Genomic DNA, 23000 nt, shown 5'->3' on the forward strand with positions numbered 1-23000 from the left:
TTTATTCTGTACTACATTTTCTGCCCCTGTGATTTTGATTTTAAGTTTTGTTTTATCCATGTTTTTTGTTTCTGAAGCCTTGTTGTCATTGTTATGTCACTGTTTTATTATTTTAAGGATAACTGTATTTAACTTTTAAGTACAATTCATTTACAGCTAAACTCTAATAATTGTTTTTAAACACTGAGGTAAATTTAACTTATGTACAATACATTTTAATTTAATATCAAGTACACTTTTTTCTTTTTCTATATTTATGGAGGTGGGATAATGCCAAAAATGTGAGATTATGCAGTGGTATATGCGGGGTGAATTATAATCCAGTACTCATTTAGCCTTATTATAACTGAAAACTTATTGATAATTTGGTATGTATATATCAGTGTATTATAAATGTAAACAAAATCTTGTACCCGTTGATGAAGAATCACCGAGGGAAAGGCAAACAAGCGTGGCTAGTTGTCGATAAACTATATGTCGACGGCCAACTGTTTCGTGATGCCAACGTCACGCCCTGGCTCTTCTAGATAAGTATTTCTTTTAATCTGTTGTCGTTATGAATTGTCAAAAGTGTATTGTAGCTTGTGTCATTCTTTCCACTTTTGCTTAGATAAACAAAGACAAAAAACGAATCACGCATGCCACCAGCATGAATTCTCACTCCTATCTGCTTGCCTGCTCTGCTTGTTTCCACACACACTAAACACACTCAAAACTCTTCTTGCGCACTTCAAACAACCTCCACACACCATATTATTCCCATGTCTCTGTTTGTTTTCTATGTTCAGTGTTTGTTCGTTACCCTTCTGTGTACCCTGGTTTTGCTGTAGTTAAATATAGCATCTCTATCACCCTCTCTAAATAACATTTGTCAACACAATACCAAAAAATATCTCATAAACGGTCAAAAAAACAACAACAAAGAATACATAGTACCCAATCTATTTAAAATTATGATACACTCATTATATGTCACACATATTTTTGTCATGTAATGTCAATGGCATTCGATACCAGGCAAAGAGAATTAAGATTATGGATTATATCACTAAACGTAAAACAGACCTCCTCCTATTACAAGAAATGCACCTTATTGAGTTCGAAGAAAAATGCCTCATTGACTCGAATTTCACTCAGGCTGTCTCAGCCTTTTATAACAGCATAAAAGAGGAGTCTCAATACTAGTCCATAAAAGACTACTTTTTACAATAAATAGTACAGTAGCAGATCCAGAAGGCCAATACATAATTATACAGGCTACAATATTTAACAAACTTTATACAATTGTCAATGTATACGCTCCTAATAAAGACGATCCAGCCTTTTTCACATTCTGTTTTCACACTTGTTAAACTTGTCAACTAATTCTACAATTATCATGGGAGGCGATTTTAACCTTATGCTAAATCCCCTAATAGAGCGCTCAAATCCAGTGATGTGCGGTCAGGGTAGCCAAGTGAGGCAGAGCCTCACTGCCCCGTGGTGGTCCTTCCTTTCCACTGCATGTGAATAGTAAAAAAAAAACTTATGATTACATTAAACTGTTCCATTTTAGTTCTATGGTCCGTGCTTTACATAGATTTTCTTTTTCAATCCAATAATTTCAATGATTTCATCATTAAAATAGCTGAATTTTCATATTTCCTGTTCAAATGCATAGGAAGCGCAGCTACGAGTCATGTTGAGTCATCGCTCCCATGATGCTTCAAGAGACCACACACACATCCATTCAGGCAGGCTGTGATTGGTCTGTGGCTTCACACAAGAGACATTGTTTTTTCGTCATTACATCGCCAATAATATACGTTTTATCAGAATCAGAATCATCTTTATTTTGCCAAGTATGTCCAAAAAAACAAACAAGGGATTTGTCTCCGGTAGTTGGAGCTGCTCTAGTACGACAACAGACAATCAATTGACAGAGAATACTTTTGAGACATAAAGACATTGAGAAAAACAGTCGCTGAGCAATAAAAGGTTGCTAGCAATCTGGTAATGCCGGTACAATTTTTTATTTATTAATTTTTGACAATTATTTAGTTTATCAGTTTATTTTTGAAAGGGGACAATGGAATTTCATAAAACACATGAAGTACACATGGTTAAAAAAGCCAGAATTAGCCAGAAGGCTAGTTTTCATCTGTAGTCCCCTGGCCATGATGTAAAAAAGCAGTAAAATACATCTACAAGACAATATAATACAGGATACATAATCAAACTATACTATTAAGAGAGAATAAAACCATAATTTTTTTGATCATAACAAAAAGACAACATAACATACTTGTCTTTTAGTGTTGGCAGCTATAGGTGTTAACTAGCCACATCCTTTCCTTTTACAGGGAAAGGGTCGGCTTCTGACAAACATGCAGTGTGCCTCGCTATTTTTTACTTCTAAATCCATCTAAGACCGAAATGATCACTATTGGACCGTTAAAACAGTCATCATTTTAACAACTTCTCCTTGTCTCTTGATGACTGTGTTATTGATTGGGTAAAGAATTTTGGTGTACTCGTTGAACAGACTCTTTCATTTGAGTTGCATGTAAAGGAGCTAATACTTTTTCCATCGACACAAAATTGCAAGGATCAGACCAATCCTCTCAGTGAATGATGCAGAGACCCTAATTCATGCTTTTGTGTCATCTAGGCTTGACTATTGCCATGTTCGTTTGTCTGGCTTGTCCAATAAAAGTTAGAGGTCAGCAGCGGGTCCAGAATGCGGCAGCTCGGGTTTTAAGGTGGACTTTGAGGTATGACCAAATCACCCCTGTATTGGCCTCCCTTCACTGGCTCCTTGTCCACGTCAGAGTGGAGGTTAAGGTGCTGCTTTTACTTATGGAACAATCTTCCACTTGAGGTCAGGCAAGCCTGCTCAGTTGAAATTTTTACAGCAAAATTAAAGACCTAGCTTTTTACTTGCATTTTAATGTATATATGGTGTCCTGTTTAAATGGCGTGTTTTTGTTTCTGTTTCAATTGTTTTACTTTGTCTTATTAAATGTTTTTTAGTTTTTTAGGATCAGTTTATTTTTGAAAGGGGACAATGCAATTTCATAAAACACATGAAGTACACATGGTTAAAAAAGCCAGAATTAGCCAGAAGGCTAGTTTTCATCTGTAGTCCCCTGGCCATGATGTAAAAAAGCAGTAAAATACATCTACAAGACAATATAATACAGGATACATAATCAAACTATACTATTAAGAGAGAATAAAACCATAATTTTTTTGATCATAACAAAAAGACAACATAACATACTTGTCTTTTAGTGTTGGCAGCTATAGGTGTTAACTAGCCACATTTTCAGTTTTTTTGTGAAGGCCTTGTATGTTGTAAGCAGTTTAACCTCATCAGGTACTGAGTTCCACTCACCAGCGCTCCTCACTGACCAGGCTGACTTACTGAAAGTGTTCCTGCGCAGAGGAATGAGACAGTCACCTCTGACAGAGCCTCGAGTGACACGCTCAGAGCTGTTTCTTTGGCTGATGAACTCAGCCAGAGGAGCTGGGGCCAAATCATGCAGTACTTTATAAATCAAATTTAAATCTGCAAATATGTGAAGACGGTCCCAGTTTAAAAGACTGTATTTTTTTAAAATTGCACAGTGATGATAGTGCCTTGTTTTTTTATCCATCACTTTAATTACTTGTTTGTACAAAACTTCCGATGGTTTTTTTGCATTCTGACCAGCCTGGGACCAACTGGTTATGCAATAGTTAAAGTGACTAAGAATCATCGAATGCAGGTACATTTTTGCAGCTTCAGTTGACATTTCATTCCGAATTGCACGAAAATTTGCGAGGTTTAATTTGATATTTTTACACAATTTGTCAATATGGGCTTTAAAGGAAAGCTGTGAATCTATTATTAACCCAAGATATTTGTATTGGCTGACAATTTGCATTTTTTCTCCATTAACAAGTATGTCGGGGTCAGGTGATACTCTATTTGTTTTAGTGAAATACATGCCTACAGTTTTAGAAACGTTTAGCTGTAGACAGCACTCCTGCAACCAAGTTGTGACACAGGACATTGTATTAGTGAGTTTAGCAGCAACAGTATCTTTGGAGCGACCATGAGCAAAGAAAACTGTGTCGTCTGCATACATTACGCACTCTGCTTCAGAGCAAACAGTGGGCAAATCGTTGATATAAAGACTAAATAAAAGGGGGCCCAATATTGATCCCTGAGGGACTCCAGAGGTTAGCCTAAGAGACTCTGATCTGCAGTTGTTAACTGATACAGATTGTGTTCGGTCATGCAGATATGATTCAATCCAGCTCACAGCTTTGCGAGAGAAGTTAAATTTTGAGAGCTTGGTAAGAAGAACAGAGTGATTTACTGTATCAGAAGCTTTCCTGAGGTCCAAGAACACCGCCCCTACAACTCCACCCTTGTCGAGAGAAGATTTTATTTTCTCAATGAAGAGGCATGTAGCCATTTCAGTGGAATGCTTGGATCTGAAACCAAACTGCATGGCGTGGAGAGAGGGGGAGCTGCTGATTAAATAATGGACAATCTGCTCTGACACCCATTTTTCTGCAACTTTGGAAATGGCCGGAAGAATGCTTATAGGTCGGTAGTTATTCAGAGAAGTTGAGTCATCGGATTTAAAGACAGGGGTAACAATAGCAGATTTCCAGGCCTTTCGAAAGTGACCAGATGAAATTGAAAGATTAATGATTGAGGCAATAGGAGGAGCAAGAGTTGAACCTAGATCTTTGAGCATGCTCATGTCCATTCCAAAAACATCCTTTGCCTTAGATGGTTTGAGTGAATGAATTAAATCGCTAACTTTGGTCTCAGTAATATTTGTAATAGTAAAGAACTGCGTTGTAGACAATGCAGGGTATTCCTTCATTTGTTTTACTGCAAACTTAGAAGAGATTTCTGACACAGATTCAATGAAGTAGTTGTTAAAAGCATCAGCCATCACTTGATGTTTCCATTTAATTGAATTTGCATTAGTTTTGTTTTCTTATTTTGTGTATCACCCAATAGTTTTTTAATATAATTCCAGGTTATTTTTGAATTTCCCTTCGCACTATTCAGAGCAGTAATGAAAAAGTCAGCTTTAGATTTTCTTATTTCTTTCACTACCCTATTTCTCAGTGAGATAAAGTGCTGTCTATTGTATCCTGATTTGACCGACAACTTCAAGGAATGATCGCGTTCTTTCATCAGTTTCAGAATAAATGTGTTTAACCAAGGCAGGCCATTCTTTCTAGCTTTTAGTTTAATTATCCGTGTAAATTGTATAATAATTTCTTGTATTTTGTTGGCAAATTTAGAACAATCCTCATCTAAATTTTTACCAGCGAGTAATACATCCCTGTTTACTTCTTGGATGGAATCTTGGAAATTTTGTTGTTCATGTTTTGGTATCCTATTGGATTCAGTGGTGGCCAAGGGTTTGAAGCGCTTTTTATTTAATTTTCTTGAAACCATTATAAGATTGTGATCAGACAATCCTGTGAGCATATTGTATGGCTTCAAGATCCTTTCTGGCCTATTAGTAAAGGCTAGATCAATCTGAGTTCGGGTGGAGTTTGTAATTCTCGTAGGGCCATTAATAACCTGAGTCATATCCATATCATCCATAACCCTTTTCAATTTTTTCCTAACTTTGTTAACTTCCCAATTAACATTTAGGTCACCCATTATTATCACCTCTTTTGCAAGATTGAGTTGTTTCAGTAACATTTCCAGCTTTTCATAGAAAGCGGCATTTGATGAGGGAGGCCTATAAATAACTACAAGAATAAATGACATTTGCTGTGACAAATAAACAGTTAGTCCAAGAAATTCTAATCCATTCTCATCTGTAACATGTATTTCATTACAATTAAAAGTGTCCTTGGCATAAATCATAACACCTCCTCCCTTAGAACCCTGTCTGTCGTTTCTAAACATTTTATAACCAGGTACAGATAGTATTGCTGAGGGCGAAGATTCATGGAGCCATGTCTCAGATAGGCAGAGGAAGTCAATATTTGAGTCAGTGAGAAGGTGATTGACCTGATCACTTTTTGTTAAAATGCTTCGTATATTTAAGTGTGCACAAAGAATGCCTTTTAGTTTACGTGTTGAGTCCCATATTAATTTAGAGTTATTAACGGTTTGGAACGCCCTCCATTTCCGGTGCTTTAGTATTGCGGGGTTTGGCAGCCCCCTGTTTCTTTTATTGGCAATGTTTGCATATAGCTTTACACTGCCAGCTTCCGCATCAGCCGTCGGTGGTGGTGGTGGTGGAGGCCCAGCCGTCGGTGGTGGTGGTGGTGGAGGCCCAGCCGTCGGTGGTGGTGGTGGTGGAGGCCCAGCCGTCGGTGGTGGTGGTGGTGGTGGAGGCCCAGCCGTCGGTGGTGGTGGAGGCCCAGCCGTCGGTGGTGGTGGAGGCCCAGCCGTCGGTGGTGGTGGAGGAGGCCCAGCCGTCGGTGGTGGTGGTGGAGGCCCAGCCGTCGGTGGTGGTGGTGGAGGCCCAGCCGTCGTTGGTGGTGGTGGAGGCCCAGCCGTCAGTGGTGGTGGTGGAAGCCCAGCCGTCGGTGGTGGAGGAGACCCAGCCGTCGGTGGTGGTGGAGGCCCAGCCGTCAGAGGTGGAGGCCCATTGGCACACATGATAACACAGCAAGACAAGAAGAAACCGCGTCAAAAAGGTTGTTTGGAATCATACGCCCAATATTGAGCCATTTTGACAAGAAAGCAGAAGTTGCGACTTTTGCGAGGACCAAGAAAAGCCCAATTGGCTGGCTGACTGTCGACAAGTTCCCAAATACAGAGTGGCGTCCAAACACCAGAAAGTTTACCTTGCCTGTGCGCGGCTGGGCTTAGTCTTCGACGGAGCCGGCAGATTCAGTCACTTCGTCCTTCGTGCGCCGCCGACGAGGAGCTCCCTCCGCCGCGGTGTGACCAACTAGCTGGCGGCACGTTAGCTCGGCGGCTAGCGAGGTTAGCCGAGTAGAAAGAGGAGGACGCGTTTCACATCGGTGAACTTCGCTGCCTCGCCAAAAGGTCCGCCGCGCCGGCCGGTTCCCTCACACCTGGGCGATGAGTTGTGCTCTTCGAAGAGGAAACCGACACTTCGAGTTCATCCAGACAGAAGCACTGCAAGTTCCCGCGCGCAGGCTCAAACTCAAACCGCCTACGTCACTTCCGCCTTGTGCAAATTGTGCAAAAAGATGCAGAGTCCTCTAGCAATTAGAGCAGTTTGAATGACTAATATAGCAATAGTCCGGTGCAATCACCATTGTACAAAGGGCGCCGAGACTTCAAGGAATGTACGCAGTTTAAAATGACGAGTAGTGCGATAATCTGGGACAATGTCAATTGTGCAAATGTTGCCGATACTCCTCAGTCAGTGTGCAAATGGTGCAGATGCTGCTCTGGCATGAGTGGCCAGTATTGGTCAACAACAGATATACAAATAGTGCAGCGTGGCGAGAGTACTACAGTGAGTGCACGAGTAATGTATTATTGGCCCGACAGAAATGTGACAACAAACTCAAGACAAAAAAATTGGCAGGATGTTGCAATGGAATAAGTTAGCTGTTTAAGAAGTTGATGGCAAGAGGGAAGAAGCTGTTGGAATGTTTGCTGGTTTTAGTTTGCATTGTTCGGTAGCGCTTACCTGAGGGAAGGAGCTGGAAGAGCTGATGACCAGGATGTGGAGGGTCCAAGAGGATTTTGCACGCGCTTGTCTTAGTTCTGGCAGCGTGCAAGTCCTCAAGGGTTGGTAGGAGGGTACCAACAATCTTTTCAGCAGTTTTGAGTGTCCGTTGCAGTCGAAGTTTGTCCTTTTTTGTAGCAGCACCAAACCAAACTGTGATAGAAGAACACAGGACTGATTCGATGACCGCTGTGTCGAACTGCCTCAACAGCTCCTGTGGCAGGCCGTGCTTCCTCAGAAGCCGCAGGAAGTATATACTCTGCTGGGCCTTTTTGAAGATGGAGTTGATGTTGATCGCCCACTTCAGGAGAAACTGTAATACCCACGAACGTGAAGGACATAAGTCAATTGGACAGCGTGAGGTTCTGCTGAATTCACTTAATACCGACGTACAGGAAAGAACTTAAATGCGCGAAGCCCACAGTGAAAATAGTGAAAAAGTGGACCAATGAAGCCAAGATGGAACTTCAAAGCTGTTTAGACTGCAAAGACTGGAGTGTCTTTGAAAATTCAGCTGGCAGCCTGGATGAATATACGGACACTGTTACAACCTATATCAGTTTCTGTGAAGATGTGTGTGTACCAACAAAATCATTTCGCACATTCAACAACAACAAGCCGTGGTTCACTGCTAAATTTAAGCAGCTTCGCCAAGCTAAGGAGGACGCGTATCAGAGCGGGGACAGGTCCCTGTATAATCGAGCTAGAAACCAGCTGACTAAAGAAATTAACATTGCAAAGAGGAACTATGCAGCAAAGTTGGAAAAACAGTTTAGCGCAAACGACTCTAAATCAGTCTGGCATGCATTCCAATCGCTGACAAATTACAAGCGACGATCCCCCCAAGCTGAGAACAATAGCACACTAGCCAACGACTTGAATACCTTCTACTGCAGATTTGAAAATCAGTTTCACACCACACACCCATCCGGCCGCACCCCGACCACAATCACACCTCTGACTTCTGCGTTAACCATCCTTGAACAGGATGTGAGACGCATCTTCAAACAACAAAAGATTAACAAAGCGGCAGGCCCGGACCATGTGTCTCCATCCTGCCTCAAAGTCTGTGTGGACCAGCTCGCTCCAGTCTTCACTCAGATCTTCAATAGATCTCTGGAACTGTGCGAAGTTCCATCCTGTTTCAAACGCTCAACCATCATCCCAGTCCCCAAGAAACCTGCAATCTCGGGTCTGAATGACTACAGGCCTGTCGCTTTGACATCTGTGGTCATGAAGTCCTTTGAACGTCTCGTGCTGGACCACCTCAAGAGTGTCACAGGTCCCCTGCTGGACCCCCTGCAGTTTGCCTACCAAGCGAACAGGTCTGCGGATGATGCAGTCAACATGGGACTGAACTTCATCCGAGAACACCTCGAGAGTGCAGGGACCTACGCGAGGATCCTGTTTGTGGACTTCAGCTCAGTGTTCAACACCATCATCCCTGAACTCCTTTATCCAAGCTTCTACAGCTCAGCATCTCACCTGCCATCTGCCAGTGGATTTACATCTTTCTGACGGGCAGGACACAGCAGGTCAGGCTGGGGGAGGCCACCTCATCCACACGCAGCATCAGCACTGGGGCGCCCCAAGGTTGTGTCCTTGTGTCCTCAGCGAACCCGACTGTCAAACTCCTGAAGTTTGCAGATGACACCACTGTCATCGGCCTCATCAAGGACGGTGACGAGTCTGCATATCGACAGGAAGTGGAGCGGCTGGAGCTGTGGTGCGGCCGACACAACCTGGAGCTGAACACGCTCAAGACTGTAGAGATGATCGTGGACTTCAGGAGGCATCCTTCGCCACAGCTGCCCCTCACGTTGTCCAGCTGCCTTGTGTCAACCGTCGAGACCTTCAAGTTCCTGGGAATTACAATCTCTCAGGACCTGAAGTGGGCGACCAACATCAACTCCGTCCTCAAAAAGGCCCAGCAGAGGATGTACTTCCTGCGGCTTCTGAGAAAGCACGGCCTGCCACCGGAGCTGCTGAGACAGGTCTACACAGCGGTCATCAAATCAGTCCTGTGTTCTTCCATCACAGTCTGGTTTGGTGCTGCTACAAAAAAGGACAAACTCCGATTGCAACGGACAATCAAAACTGCTGAAAGGATTCTCGGTACCCCCCTACCCACCTTTGAGGACTTGCACGCTGCCAGAACTAAGACAAGGGCGTGCAAAATCCTCTCTGACCCTCCGCACCCCGGTCACCAGCTCTTCCATCTCCTTCCCTCAGGTAGGCGCTACCGATCAATGCAAACTAGAACTAGTTGACATTCCAACAGCTTCTTCCCTCTTGCGATCAACTTCTTAAACACCTAACCTACAATTCCATTACAACATGGTGGCAATTTTTTGACTTGAGTTCGTTGTCACATTTCTGTGGGGCCAATTATGTATTACTCGTGCACTCACTGTAGTTGTCTCGCCATGCTGCACTATTTGCATATACTGGCCACTCATGCCAGAGTAGCATCTGCTCCATTTTTACACTGATTGAGGAGTATCTGTAACATTTGCACAACCAACATTGTTCCAGATTATCGCACTACTCGTCACTTTAAACCGCATACACTCCTTGAAGTCTCAGCGCCCTTTGCACAATGGCCATTGCACCGGACTATTGCAATATTAGTCATTCGAACTGCTCTAAGTGCTAGAGGACTCTGCATTTTTTTTGCACAATTGTCAAAAAAAAAAAAGTACCAGCATTACCGGATAACTAGCAACCCTTTACTGCTCATTGACTATTTTTTTTTTTTGGCAATGTCTTTATGTCACCAAAGTGTTCTGTAAATTGACTGTCTGTTGTCGTACTAGAGCGGCTCCAACTACCAGAGACAAATTCCTTGTGTGTTTTGGACATACTTGGCAAATAAAGATGATTCTGATTCTGATTCAGCTGTGGCGAGGGATGCTTCCTGAAGTCCACAATCATCTCTACAGTCTTGAGCGTGTTCAGCTCCAAATTGTGTCGGCCACACCACAGCTCCAGCTGCTCCACTTCCTGTCGATATGCAGACTCGTCACTGTCTTTGATCAGGCCGATGACAGTGGTGTCATCTGCAAACTCCAGGAGTTTGACAGCCGGGTGCGTCGAGGTGCAGTCGTTCGTGTAGAGAGAGAAGAGCAGCGCCGAGAGGACACAACCTTGGGGCGCCCAGGAGCTGATGCTGCGTGTGGATGAGGTGTCCCCCAGCCTCACCTGCTGGGTTCTGCCCATCAGAAAGCTGTAAATCGACTGGCAGATGGCAGGCGAGACGCTGAGCTGGAGAAGCTTGGAGGAAAGGAGTTCAGGGATTAGCACACGTACTGCACTTACTGACGTTGAACAGACTGTCTAATATATTTCATGAAAGTGTGTGACATTTAGTCTTTCTTATCAACCAGAAAAGCCACTAAAAGTGCACAGTGGAGTCTGGTATGTATGGCGCTTTAACACGTCTCTCTTGATTCATTTGTGAGGAAAGAATGGGATGATTTTTTTTTTAATTCAATGACTCCCCAACCATATCCCCATCTCTGCGATGGGAAACTGGGAAATCTGTAATGAGAGGTCGAATCGTATCATTCTCTTCGTACAAGAAAAAAAAACAAGAACTAAAATTATAAAATGAAATTGAGGAAAAAAATTAAACATCTCACAGAAGAATATGCAATTAATCCAACAGATACGCTTAGAAACCAATTCTCAATTAGACGTTATCATCAAAAAGAACAGATTTTCTACAACAACAGTTAAGATACACTAACTTTTAGTACAATAATAAATCAGGAAAATTCCTTGCGAACCAACTTCAGCGCAATAAAAAAAAAGTCATTTTTTACAGCCATTCAAGATTCAAACGGCAACTGTACACAGTCACCGCTAGAAATAAATGAAATATTTTACAATTATTATAGCATCTTATACGCATCTTCGAACAACCCAGACTAAAAAGAAATTGAAACTTTTATTAAGGATCTAAACATTCCTCAATTAGATACACAAATTAAAGACAACCTTTAACCTTTCCTTTAACCATCCCAGAATTACATAACGCATTACAAAAATATGCGCCTGGCCCGGACGGAATCTCCGTTGAATTCATTAAACATTTCTGGTCAATACTAGCGCCTCTATTTTTCAGAACAATCATGGAGATAAACGATAAAGGTCAAATTAGTACCCATATGAACACAGCTTCAATTAAATTATTAGTAAAGTCAGGTAAAGACCCCACTCTCCGGGCTAATTATCGGCCCTTATCACTGATTAATGTAGGTATCAAGATTATCTCAAAAGCCCTCGCAGCGAGATTTGATTCGATAATCCACTATCTAAACCCAATCTGTTAAATTTAATAAGTATGTCACAGCGTAAAAATCTAAATGCAATCATCATGTTACTTGACGCAGAGAAAGCGTTCGATAAAGTTAACTGTGCTTCCCTGTTTGCAGTACTTCACAAATTTGACTTTGGAGATTCATTTATACATTGGATAGCAACATTATACAATTCGCCGAAAGCGGCAGTCAACACAAATAGGATTACTTCACAAAATTTTACTTTACAAAGAGGACCTAGACAAGGATGTCCACTCTCACCAATGCTATTTGCAATATTCATCGAAACTCTTGCTACCGCTATACATCAGAATGCTAATATTAAAGGTGACGGAACACAAAATCAATCTGTATGCTGATGATATTCTTCTTTATTTACAGGAACCCAAGTATTCTCTTCAGGCAGTCTTCAATCTCATTAAAACCTTTTCACAAATATCAGATTACTCTATCAACTGGACAAAATCAACAATACTCCCAATAACAGCAAACTCATGGACTCCTGCAGATCAAGTCCCAGATTACCCTATTCCTATAGGAAACATTAAGTATTTAGGTATTAATATTTCGCCAAAACTCACAGAGCTAACGAATCTAAATTACACACACCTTCTGGAAAAAAATCTCATTTGACTCAAGACGCTGGAATAACTTGCCTATATCACTACTGGGAAGAATAGCCACAATAAAAATTTAATCCTTACCTCAAATAAATTATTTATTCTCAGTGATTGCATTTAAATCCACATGTAAATGGTTTCAAACATTAGATTTTGCTGTCATAAATTTGTATTCAAAAAATGAGAAAAATAGAGTTAGTCTATCCACTCTTCAGAAAAATAAAGAGGAGGAGGCCTAAATGCTCCCAACGTTAAACAATATTATTTAGCTAACCAATTACAATACCTCATCAAATGGTTGCACCACAATGAGGAGTATTATTCTTGGCTAGAATTGGAGCAAATAGACTGCAACATCATCAAACTCGAAAAACTCCCACTTATTTCCACAAATCTTAAAAGCCATAAATGCTTCAAGAACCCAATAATCGCATCCACCTTAATGGCTTGGTGGCAAAATTTAGAATCTACAAGAAATCAATTAGCTCCCAGTATCCTCTCCCCAATCTTTCATAATCCAGATTTCGAAATTCATTATATACCCCTTCATTTTAGTACATGGGAACAACATGGAATTGACCACCTACAGCAACTATTTAATGATAATGTTTTTAGGACACATAATGAACTGTTCCAAGAATTCCAAATAACAGACGGAAACGTTTTTCAATACAATAAATTAAAAGCAACAATAAAGAAAAGAATACCAACACTCCAGAGCACCCTCGAACTGACGGAGTTTGTCAAGCAAATAGTGATGCTTCTTCCGCAAAGTAAAAGAAATCTCTTAAAAGTTTATAAATTAATTTCATGCACTAAATCAATGCACTTACCAATCACTAAAAGGGAAGAAGGCGGCACGGTGGCCGACTGGTTAGAGCGTCAGCCTCACAGTTCTGAGGACCCGGGTTCAATCCCCGGCCCCGCCTGTGTGGAGTTTGCATGTTCTCCCCGTGCCTGCGTGGGTTTTCTCCGGGCACTCCGGTTTCCTCCCACATCCCAAAAACATGCATGAATTGGAGACTCTAAATTGCCCGTAGGCATGACTGTGAGTGCGAATGGTTGTTTGTTCCTATGTGCCCTGCGATTGGCTGGCAACCAGTTCAGGGTGTACCCCGCCTCCTGCCCGATGACAGCTGGGATAGGCTCCAGCACGCCCGCGACCCTAGTGAGGAGAAGCGGCTCAGAAAATGGATGGATGGATGGATAAATGGGAAGAAGACCTTTCCATGTCCGCTGACCGTATCTACTGGATATAGATATGTAACAATATGTTTAGAATGACCAAAAACACAAATTTAATACAGCCATGAGTCTTTTTGGAAATGATGCAACAAGTTTTTCACACCTGGATTTGGGGATCCTCTGCCATTCCTCCTTGCAGATCCTCTCCAGTTCTGTCAGGTTGGATTGTGAATGTTGGTGGACAGGCATTTTCATGTCTCTCCAGAGATGCTCAAGTGGGTTTAAGTCAGGGCTCTGGCTGGGCTATTCAAGAACAGTTACTGAGTAGTTCTGAAGCCACTCCTTCCTTATTTTAGCTTTGTGCTTACAGTCATTGTCTTGTTGGAAGGTGAACCTTTGGCCCAGTCTGAGGTCCTGAGCACTCTGGAGAAGGTTTTCGTCCAGGATATCCCTGGACTTGGCTGCATTCATCTTTCCTTCAATTGCAACCAGTCGTCCTGTCCCTGCAGCTGAAAAACACCCCCACAGCATGATGCTGCCACCAACATGCTTCACTGTTGGGACTGTATTGGACGGGTGATGAGCAGTGCCTGGTTTTCTCCACACATACCACTTAGAATTAAGGGCAAAAAGTTCTATCTTGGTCTAATCAAACCAGAGAATCTTATTTCTCACCATCTTGGAGTCCTTCAGGTGTCTTTTAGCAAACTCCATGCGAGGTTTCATGTGTCTTGCAGTGAGGAGAGGCTTCCGTCGGGCCACTCTTCCATAAAGCCCAGACTGGTGGAGGACTTTCTCCCATCTCCTGACTGCATCTCTGGAGCTCAGCCACAGTGATCTTTGGATTCTTCTTTACCTCTCTCACCAAGACTCTTCTCCCCCGATTGCTCAGTTTGGCCAGACGGCCAGCTCTAGGAAGGGATCTGGTCGTCCCAAACGCCTTCCATTTAAGGATTATGGAGGCCACTGTGCTCTTAAGTGCAGCAGAATTTTTTTTGTAACCTTGGCCAGATGTGTGCCTGGCCACAATTCTGTCTCTGAGCCCCTCAGGCAGTTACTTTGACCTCATGATTCTCATTTGCTCTGACATGCACTGTGAGCTGTAACGTCTTATATAAACAGATGTGTGTCTTTCCTAATCAAGTCCAATCAGTATGATCAAACACAGCTGGACTCCAATGAAGGTGTAGAACTATCTCAAGGATGGTCAGAAGAAATGGACAGCACCCAAGTTAAATATGAGTGTCACAGCAAAGGGTCTGAATAATTATGGCTGTTTGATATTTCAGTTTTTCTTTTTTAATAAATTGGCAAAAATTTCAACAATTCCATTTTTTTCTGTCAATATGGGGTGTTGTGTGTACATTAATGAGGAAAATAGTTAAAAATGATTTTAGCAAATGGCCGCAATATAACAAAGAGTGAAAAATTTAAGGGGGCCTGAATACGTAGCCATTGTATTTCGTTGATGGTTCTTGTTTTTGAGACATTGTTGGAAATCATGCGGGATATGCTGGTTGTCCAATTTAGTAATGACACTACTTTCACGAAGGTACAAGCAGAGAAAATTCCTCAGCCTTGCTCAGCACAGCTAGCCGACATATTAGCATTGACTGTTGCCTGCCGGCTGGCTGCTGCCAAGGGGTTGAGTGTCTACATCGACTGCATATGCTTATAGTGTGTGCCACATCAATGGAAACATTTGGCAACAAAGAGGTTTTAAGAGGGCGACTGGGACCCCAGTAGTACATGGAGAAGCCTTGGCCTCATTACTTGATGCTATCAAGCTGCCCTCCGTTCTGGCCATTATTAAATGCCCGGCACATCAGAAAAATGACTCTTTTGTTGCTTGTGGCAATAACCTTGCAAATGCGCCACCTCCACGGAAACTATTGGTCCTCTACTAGTGGCAGAGGATTGTGACCCTCTCACTACTTTAGCTTCACTGATTGACACCCAGGGCAAATCCGGGATCTACAAACACAGTACATGGCTCAAACGTGGTGCTTACAAGACCACCCAGGACGTAGTTCAGAGGGCCATTTTGTGTTGCCTACGGCACTAGTCAGGATTGCTGTTCTTGATGCGCATGGTTCGGACCATTGCGCAAGGGGGGAGGTATTGAGGGATCTCAGACTTGTGTGGTGGACAACTTATTTGGCAGACATGGTTGATAGAACCTTGTTTGAATGTCTGGTTTGTGCCCAACAATGTGCGTAAATCATTTTCAGCGCCCATACGTCACATTCCAACACCAGGGAGCCCTTTCAGGCATCTAATGATGGACGACATTGACATGACAGAGCGCATCAGGGGGTACAGGTAATTGTTGATAGATTCAGTAAATGGACAGAAGCTGTGCCTACTAAGGGTCCAAATGTGGCTTCAGCATCCAAATTCCTGTGCAGAGAAATCTTACCTAGGTTTGGGCTCCCAGACAACATTAGCTTAGACAATGGACCTACATTTGTGGCAAAAATTACACAAATGACAATGAAACTGTTGGGGATTAAACAAAGATTTGGCTGTGTTGATCACCCCCACAGGAAGCAGTAGAACACACAAATGGCACTCTTAAGGTAAAATTAGCACAAATATAAGATGCACTGCCATTGGCTTTAATGGCCATGAGAATGCAAGCTAAACGACTAACCCTGCAATAGATGATGACCGGTAGGCCAATACCTGACATTAGCCTAAAAAGGGTGATAGAGAATGACACTAGAGTGAGACTAACATACTTCCACAGAGCTACTAACTTTGGCAGTAGATCCAACACACACAAAGGTAAAGCTGCAATCTGTTCACGAGCAATGTAAGGTCAAGGGTGTAACCACGCTTGACATAGTGTGCAATGGCAAACAGTGTGACCCGGCCAGACCAACCAGGGCCCTGACCATAGACTGAGCTCAACAACTAGATAGAATTGTAAAAACACGCGAAAAACGAGGAACAAAACCAAGACCATTTTCTGGAAAAAATAAAAGATTCTGGGGCAAGACGACAATATGTTTTATGAGTGTATGAAATACTCTGGAAGGCAAGTGAGTGGCCAAGCGTGCATTACGTGTTATAATCGTAAGCGACGGACAATGATAAAACCCCTTCCTGGATTTGACCCCAATGGATGTGTAACCGTTGTGTATGTAGCCTCCGGAATATTACCACCAAACATAGGTTGGCAACTCAGGTGTCCCATAGAAGCGTCCCCAAACATGATCTTAACTGTTCCCCCACACACAGAGACAGATTGAGAAGCTTCACACCCAATGTGTGCTGCCAGAGGATCTCCATTAGTACACAAAGGCAAATACCTTAACAAGATAAACACTTTATCTACAGACCCACACATCCAATTGCCAAGATATAACGTTATCAAAAAGGGAAGAAATAAAACAATAACTGTAACTAACACCACAACTGAATCTTCCACTCAGTGTGCTTACATCGTGGCAAACGGGGGACTGCTAACGCTAATTAATGGCACGCGCGGCCATTATTTGTGGTACAACCAACAATGTTTTTTAACTGGACAATCTCTGCCATGGAGGAAGTTCAGGTGGAACTCCATGCCACCACACTAATGACCCTGCAAAATAGACTTGCCCTAGACACCTTATTAGCAACTGACATGGGGGTGTGTAACCTTATAGGTGACGAATGTTGTACAGTAATACAGTACAGTAGCACATAGGAGATGACGGTAACTGAAGGCCCTCCAAGACGAACATGTGCAGAGCTATAATTGGAATCAAAAGCCTGTCTGGCTAGAGAAATTATGGAGGTGGCTTGAAAGCATGTCAATGAAGAAAATAATTTCCATAATTGCCATTGTAATAGGTCTCTTCTTGCTCCTGCTCATAGTCACAGTATGTTGCATTTTCCCATTGATCAGGTTGATGATTGACAAGGCTATTGCCGCTGTACGGCACTTCCCCATGCTCATTAGGCAACCCATAATTGCGGTCCATGACTTAATGTTACCAACGAGACAACGCACCCGCCTGTATCAGAATCAGAATCAGAATCAGAATCAGAATCAGAATCAGAATCAGAATCATCTTTATTTGCCAAGTATGTCCAAAAAACAAAATTTGCCGCTCTAGTATGACTACAGACAGTCAATTGACAGAGAACACTTTTGAGACATAAAGACATTGACAAAAAAAAACAAAAAAACAAGTCACTGAGCAGTAAAGGGTTGCTAGCTATCTGGTAATGCCTGTACATTTTTTTTTTTTTTTTTTGACAATTGTGCAAAAAGATGAGACTTCAAGGAGTGTATGCGGTTTAAAGTGACGAGTAGTGCGATAATCTGCGACAATGCTGGTTGTGCAAATGTTGCAGATACTCCTCAATCAGTGTGCAAATGGAGCAGATGCTACTATGGCATGAGTGGCCAGTATTGGTCAACAACAGATAGTGCAGCGTGGCGAGACAACTGCAGTGAGTGCACGAGTGATGTATAATTGGCCCCACAGAAATGTGACAACGAACTCAAGTCAAAAAATTGCCAGCATGTTGTAATGGAATTGTAGGTTAGGTGTTTAAGAAGTTGATCGCAAGAGGGAAGAAGCTGTTGGAACGTCTGCTAGTTCTAGTTTGCATTGATCGGTAGCGCCTACCTGAGGGAAGAAGCTGGAAGAGCTGGTGACCGTGATGCCGAGGGATTTTACACGCTCTTGTCTTAGTTCTGGCAGCGTGCAAGTCCTCAAGGGTGGGTAGGGGGGTACCGACAATCCTTTCAGCAGTTTTGATTGTCCGTTGCAGTCGGAGTCTGTCCTTTTTTGTAGCGACACCAAACCAGACTGTGATGGTAGTAGTAGTAGAAGTACATCCTCTGCTGGGCCTTTTTGAGGACGGAGTTGATGTTGGTCGCCCACTTCAGTGAATGAATATGAATTGGATGAAAGTCAGCTGTATCAAAATGTGGAATTAGCCACAATGTAATAAGTGATGAAAATTCAGCTGCAAACGGTTGGTACAGTTGGTACTGTTTGTTCCCACAAAAGTCAAAAAGAAGGTGATTATCTCTCATTTGAAAGCAGACAATGTTTACAATATTGCAATAGCTATGCAAACTTGAACAATTTCATACATGACCAATGTCAAAAACTTAAAGGCTATTTGATGACTGAAACAATACAGTGCATTTTGAAAGCCCCTTCCAGTTCTTACTCATCAGAAAAATGGTCAGTAGATGTTTGAAGCTTCCATCTTTTTAAGCATACCCCTCCCCCTGATCTGAGCATTCTGTTGGACCACCACATTCCGATATCCTTGTTAGACGATCAGTCAAGCAGTTAACACATGTCATGTCTGTGAACGGCTAATCTGGCAGGTAATGGCTGCATTTACAAAAGAAGGGTGAAAAATTGTAGGCCGTTGACGTGTTAATTTTAAAACCACACAGCCTTTTGGCTGTCCTCCGGGCATGGTAGCAGGAGTAAGAAAACCCTGGGTTTTCTAGTGTAATAACTTTTCATCTTCAATATCTTTAGATGAGACACCCAAAGTTTGAAGTCGATCAGATTAAATTTCTAGGAGGAGTTCGTTAAAATATGACGGCAAAAAAATTAGGTGAGAATTGCAAGTAAATTAAATATGGACTTCCTCTTGGGTTTATTGTATGGCTCCAAGAGACTTTTTGTAGGTCTTGGGCTGTTACATATGCCTTCCAATTTTGGTAGCCCTAGGTGAAGTTTACATCCGGGGCTACATTTTTGAAAATTTGTAGGGGGCGCTATTGAGCCATTTAAAAAGAATTGCACAAACAATCTGTAAAATATATAAATTTGCCAGGCTTGATGTGTGTACAAAGTTTCATGAATTTGCATGCATGTATAGACCCTGAGCACAGTGTTTGTTTCTTGGTGAACAGAGAAACAGCATGTCAGCACGGCAACAGCGTTTATCGAAAACTCACAAACTTTGTGTTGTGACATCATGAAGGCCTTAACAGTCTTCTGAGCAAACGTTAGATAAAATTGGATTAACCTGTTAGCAGAACAACAAAGTTTGTAATTTCCTTGTGCCAGTAGGTGGCGTTATTAGTATGATTATTTTTTTCCATAGATGCCTTTAAGTGTGGACTGTAATCAAGTGTGTGAAATTTTGAAAGGATATGTCCGTCTGGCGTGACATTACAGCCCTTGATGTCATGGCGAATCATCAAAATTCGCCACACTGCCACGGCCATGCCTTCTGCCGAAATGTCACATTTTTTTTTACTAAGTATGATCAATGTCTTTGAGGCTTAACTGGCAAAATTTTAGGTGGATCTGCTCAACGTGCTTGGCGCAGTACATTAAAATGTGAAGGAAGACATTTGTTGTCGCCGCAAGGTGGCGCTATATGTAGAACAAAATATTGTCATACAGATGTCTTCAGAGCATGACTTTAATAAAACGTGAAGTTTGGGATTTTTTGGAACATGTACAGGGGAGTTATTAAGCATTTCCTGTTATATGACGAAGGAAATTTGATATGCAAAGTTTGATGACTCACCCCCGTCATATAGAATGGCGAAATTAAAAGTGTTTAACAACTTTTAATATCCCAGGTCTGGAGATGCTACACACCAAGTTTGAAGTCAATCGGATGAAACCTGTAGGACAAGTTTGCGAAAGTATGAAGTATAGCTCACATCCTGTTCATTTTAGGATATGACTTCTGTTGACTTTTTCGTACATCTCGGGGTGCTTCACGTGCCTACCAATTTTGGTAGCCGTAAGTCAAATGTGGTACGGGGCACATTATTTTTTTAGATATGTACGGGGCGTACAGAGCCATTTTTTTAATGATCGCTTTAACTTTAAACAACTAAAATATCACATTTTTTCTCCAGGCTCGACGTGTGAAGTTTCATTCGTTTTCGGGTAAGTTAACACCCTCAAAATGCGATTGTTTTGACATAATAATAATAATAATTCTTTCTCTCTCTCTCCGATTACAATAGGGATCTCGCAGCGGTCGCTGCTCGGGTCCTAATAATAATGAAAAAGAATTATTTCTACAATTACAATAGGACCCTTGCAGCGATCGCTGCTCAGGCCCTAATAATAATAATAAGAATAACAGAACTGTGAGCAGCTATTAAGGGCCCTTGCACCCCGGCCACGTTGAGGTACTGGCAACGTTGGGGTACTGGACCATCCGCCAACATCCCCCGGACTCACGGCTGTGGTGTCCTTGAGGAAGACACTAATACCCCGAAATGCTCCCCGGGCGCTTCAGCTGCCCCCTGCTCCAGTGTGTTTCACTAACGTGTATGTGTTCACTGTGATGGGTTAAATGCAGAGAACAAATTTCGTGTACATGCATGCATGTTCATGACAATAAAAGGTGATTCTTCTTCTTCTTCATTTTCATTCAACTTCACAATTACTTGCAGCACAACACAACAGCGTGGCGAACAGCATGTCTCCTTGGCATTAGCAAGAGATGATGTTGAAAGGTTTTAATAACCTTTCATCTTCAATATCTTTATAGGTAAGACACCCAAAGTTTGAAGTCGATCGGATAAAATCTGTAAGAGGATTTCATAAAAACATGAGGGCTGTAAAAGGCGAAAAATAGGTTAAAATTGTAAAGTCAATTAAAAATTTTGGACTTCCTGTTGGGTTTAGGGTAGGGCTTCAAGAGCCTTATTTTGTAGGTCATTGTCCTGTGCTTGTCTCCCAATTTTGGTAGACAAAGATAAAAATTACAGGCAGGGCTGATGCGTTTAAACACCACACCAAGAGCGATGTACGAAATAAAAGCTTTTGATAAATTTTTATCTTCAACATCTCTAGATGAGACACACGAAGTTTTAAGTTGATTGGATAAAATCTCTAGGAGTTCGTATGAATATGACAGCTGTAAAAGGCGAAAAATATGGAGAATTTTAAAAGTAAATTCAAAAACTACAGGACTTCCTGTTGGGTTTGTAGGTCTTGGGCTGTTCGGTATGCCTCCCAATATTGGTAGACCTAGGACCTTCCTTCCTTGAACATTTGTAGGGGGCGCTACTGAGCCATTTTTTTAAATTGCACAAAAAAAACTGTTAAATATTGAAGTTTGCGAGGCTCAATGTGTGTGCAAATTTTTATGAGTTTACATCCATGTTTAGCCCCTCAAAACAGCATTGGTTTCTTGGCAAACAGCGCGGCAAACAGCGCATCAACATGGCAACATCGTTTGGCAAAAAGTCACAAATTTTGTATTGTGATATTGAAGGCCTTAACAATCAGAAAATATTCAGTAGGTCAGATTAACCTGCAACCAGAAGAACAACAAAGTATGAAACATGTGACTTTTTTGTCCATAGACAAAATTCCATTGACATGGATTAAGTGTGGACTATCATCACGTTTGTGAAATTTTGGAAAAATATGACTGGAGTCAAGTTCCAACAGCTCTTGATGATTGTCATGGTGAATCATCTAAATTTGCCGCTGCCGCGCCTTCTGCCGAAACATCACTATATTTTTTTAAAAAGCATGATCAACGTCTCCCTTGCCTGGACGCGGGTTACCGGGGCCCCCGGACCCAAACCTGGAGGTGGGGCTCGAAGGCGAGCGCCTGGTGGCAGGGCCTGCATCTGTCAACTGATCACCACCTGTTGGTGAGTTGGCTCCAATGGTGGGGGAAGATGCCGGTCCGACCTGGCAGGCCCAAACTTATTGTGAGGGTCTGCTGCGAACATCTGGCAGAATCCCCTGTCAGAAGTAGTTTCAACTCCCACCTCCGACAAAACTTTGTTCACGTTCCGGGGGAGGCAGGGGACATCGAGTCCGAGTGGACCATGTTCCGCGCCTCCATTGCTGAGGCGGTCGACTGGAGGTGTGGCCGTAGGGTGGTCAGTGCCTGTCGTGGCGGCAAACACATAACGCGTTGGTGGACACCAACGGTGGGGATGCCGTCAAACTGAAGAAGGCCTGTGGGACTCCTGAGGCAGCTTATAGGTACCGGCTGGCCAAGCGGAATGCAGCTTTGGTGGTCGCTGAAGCAAAAACTTCAGAGTTCGGTGAGGCCATGGAGAAAGACTTCCCAACGGCTTCGAGGAAATTCTGGTCCACCATCTGGCGTCTCAGGAGGGGGAAGCAGTGTACCATCAACACTGTGTATAGTGGGGATGGGGCGCCGCTGACCTCGACTCGGGACGTTGTGAGTCGGTGGGGAGAATACTTCGAAGACCTCCTCAATTCCACCGAACGCCTTCC

At 42.5% G+C, this 23000-nt stretch overlaps 1 long non-coding RNA gene across 1 annotated transcript in view; it reads left to right on the forward strand.

Moving 5' to 3' along the window:
- LOC133469341 (uncharacterized) overlaps positions 1–21158 on the forward strand; it is an 85236-nt gene extending 64078 nt beyond the window's left edge. Inside the window, exons 3-4 of the long non-coding RNA XR_009785681.1 lie at positions 20642–20672; positions 20753–21158. This is a non-coding gene — a long non-coding RNA (uncharacterized LOC133469341). The remainder of the gene's footprint in view (positions 1–20641; positions 20673–20752) is intronic.
- The last annotated feature ends 1842 nt before the right edge of the window (positions 21159–23000 follow it).

This window comes from Phyllopteryx taeniolatus, chromosome 19 (genome assembly GCF_024500385.1).
Source record: "Phyllopteryx taeniolatus isolate TA_2022b chromosome 19, UOR_Ptae_1.2, whole genome shotgun sequence".
NCBI classification, from domain to species: Eukaryota; Metazoa; Chordata; class Actinopteri; order Syngnathiformes; family Syngnathidae; genus Phyllopteryx; species Phyllopteryx taeniolatus.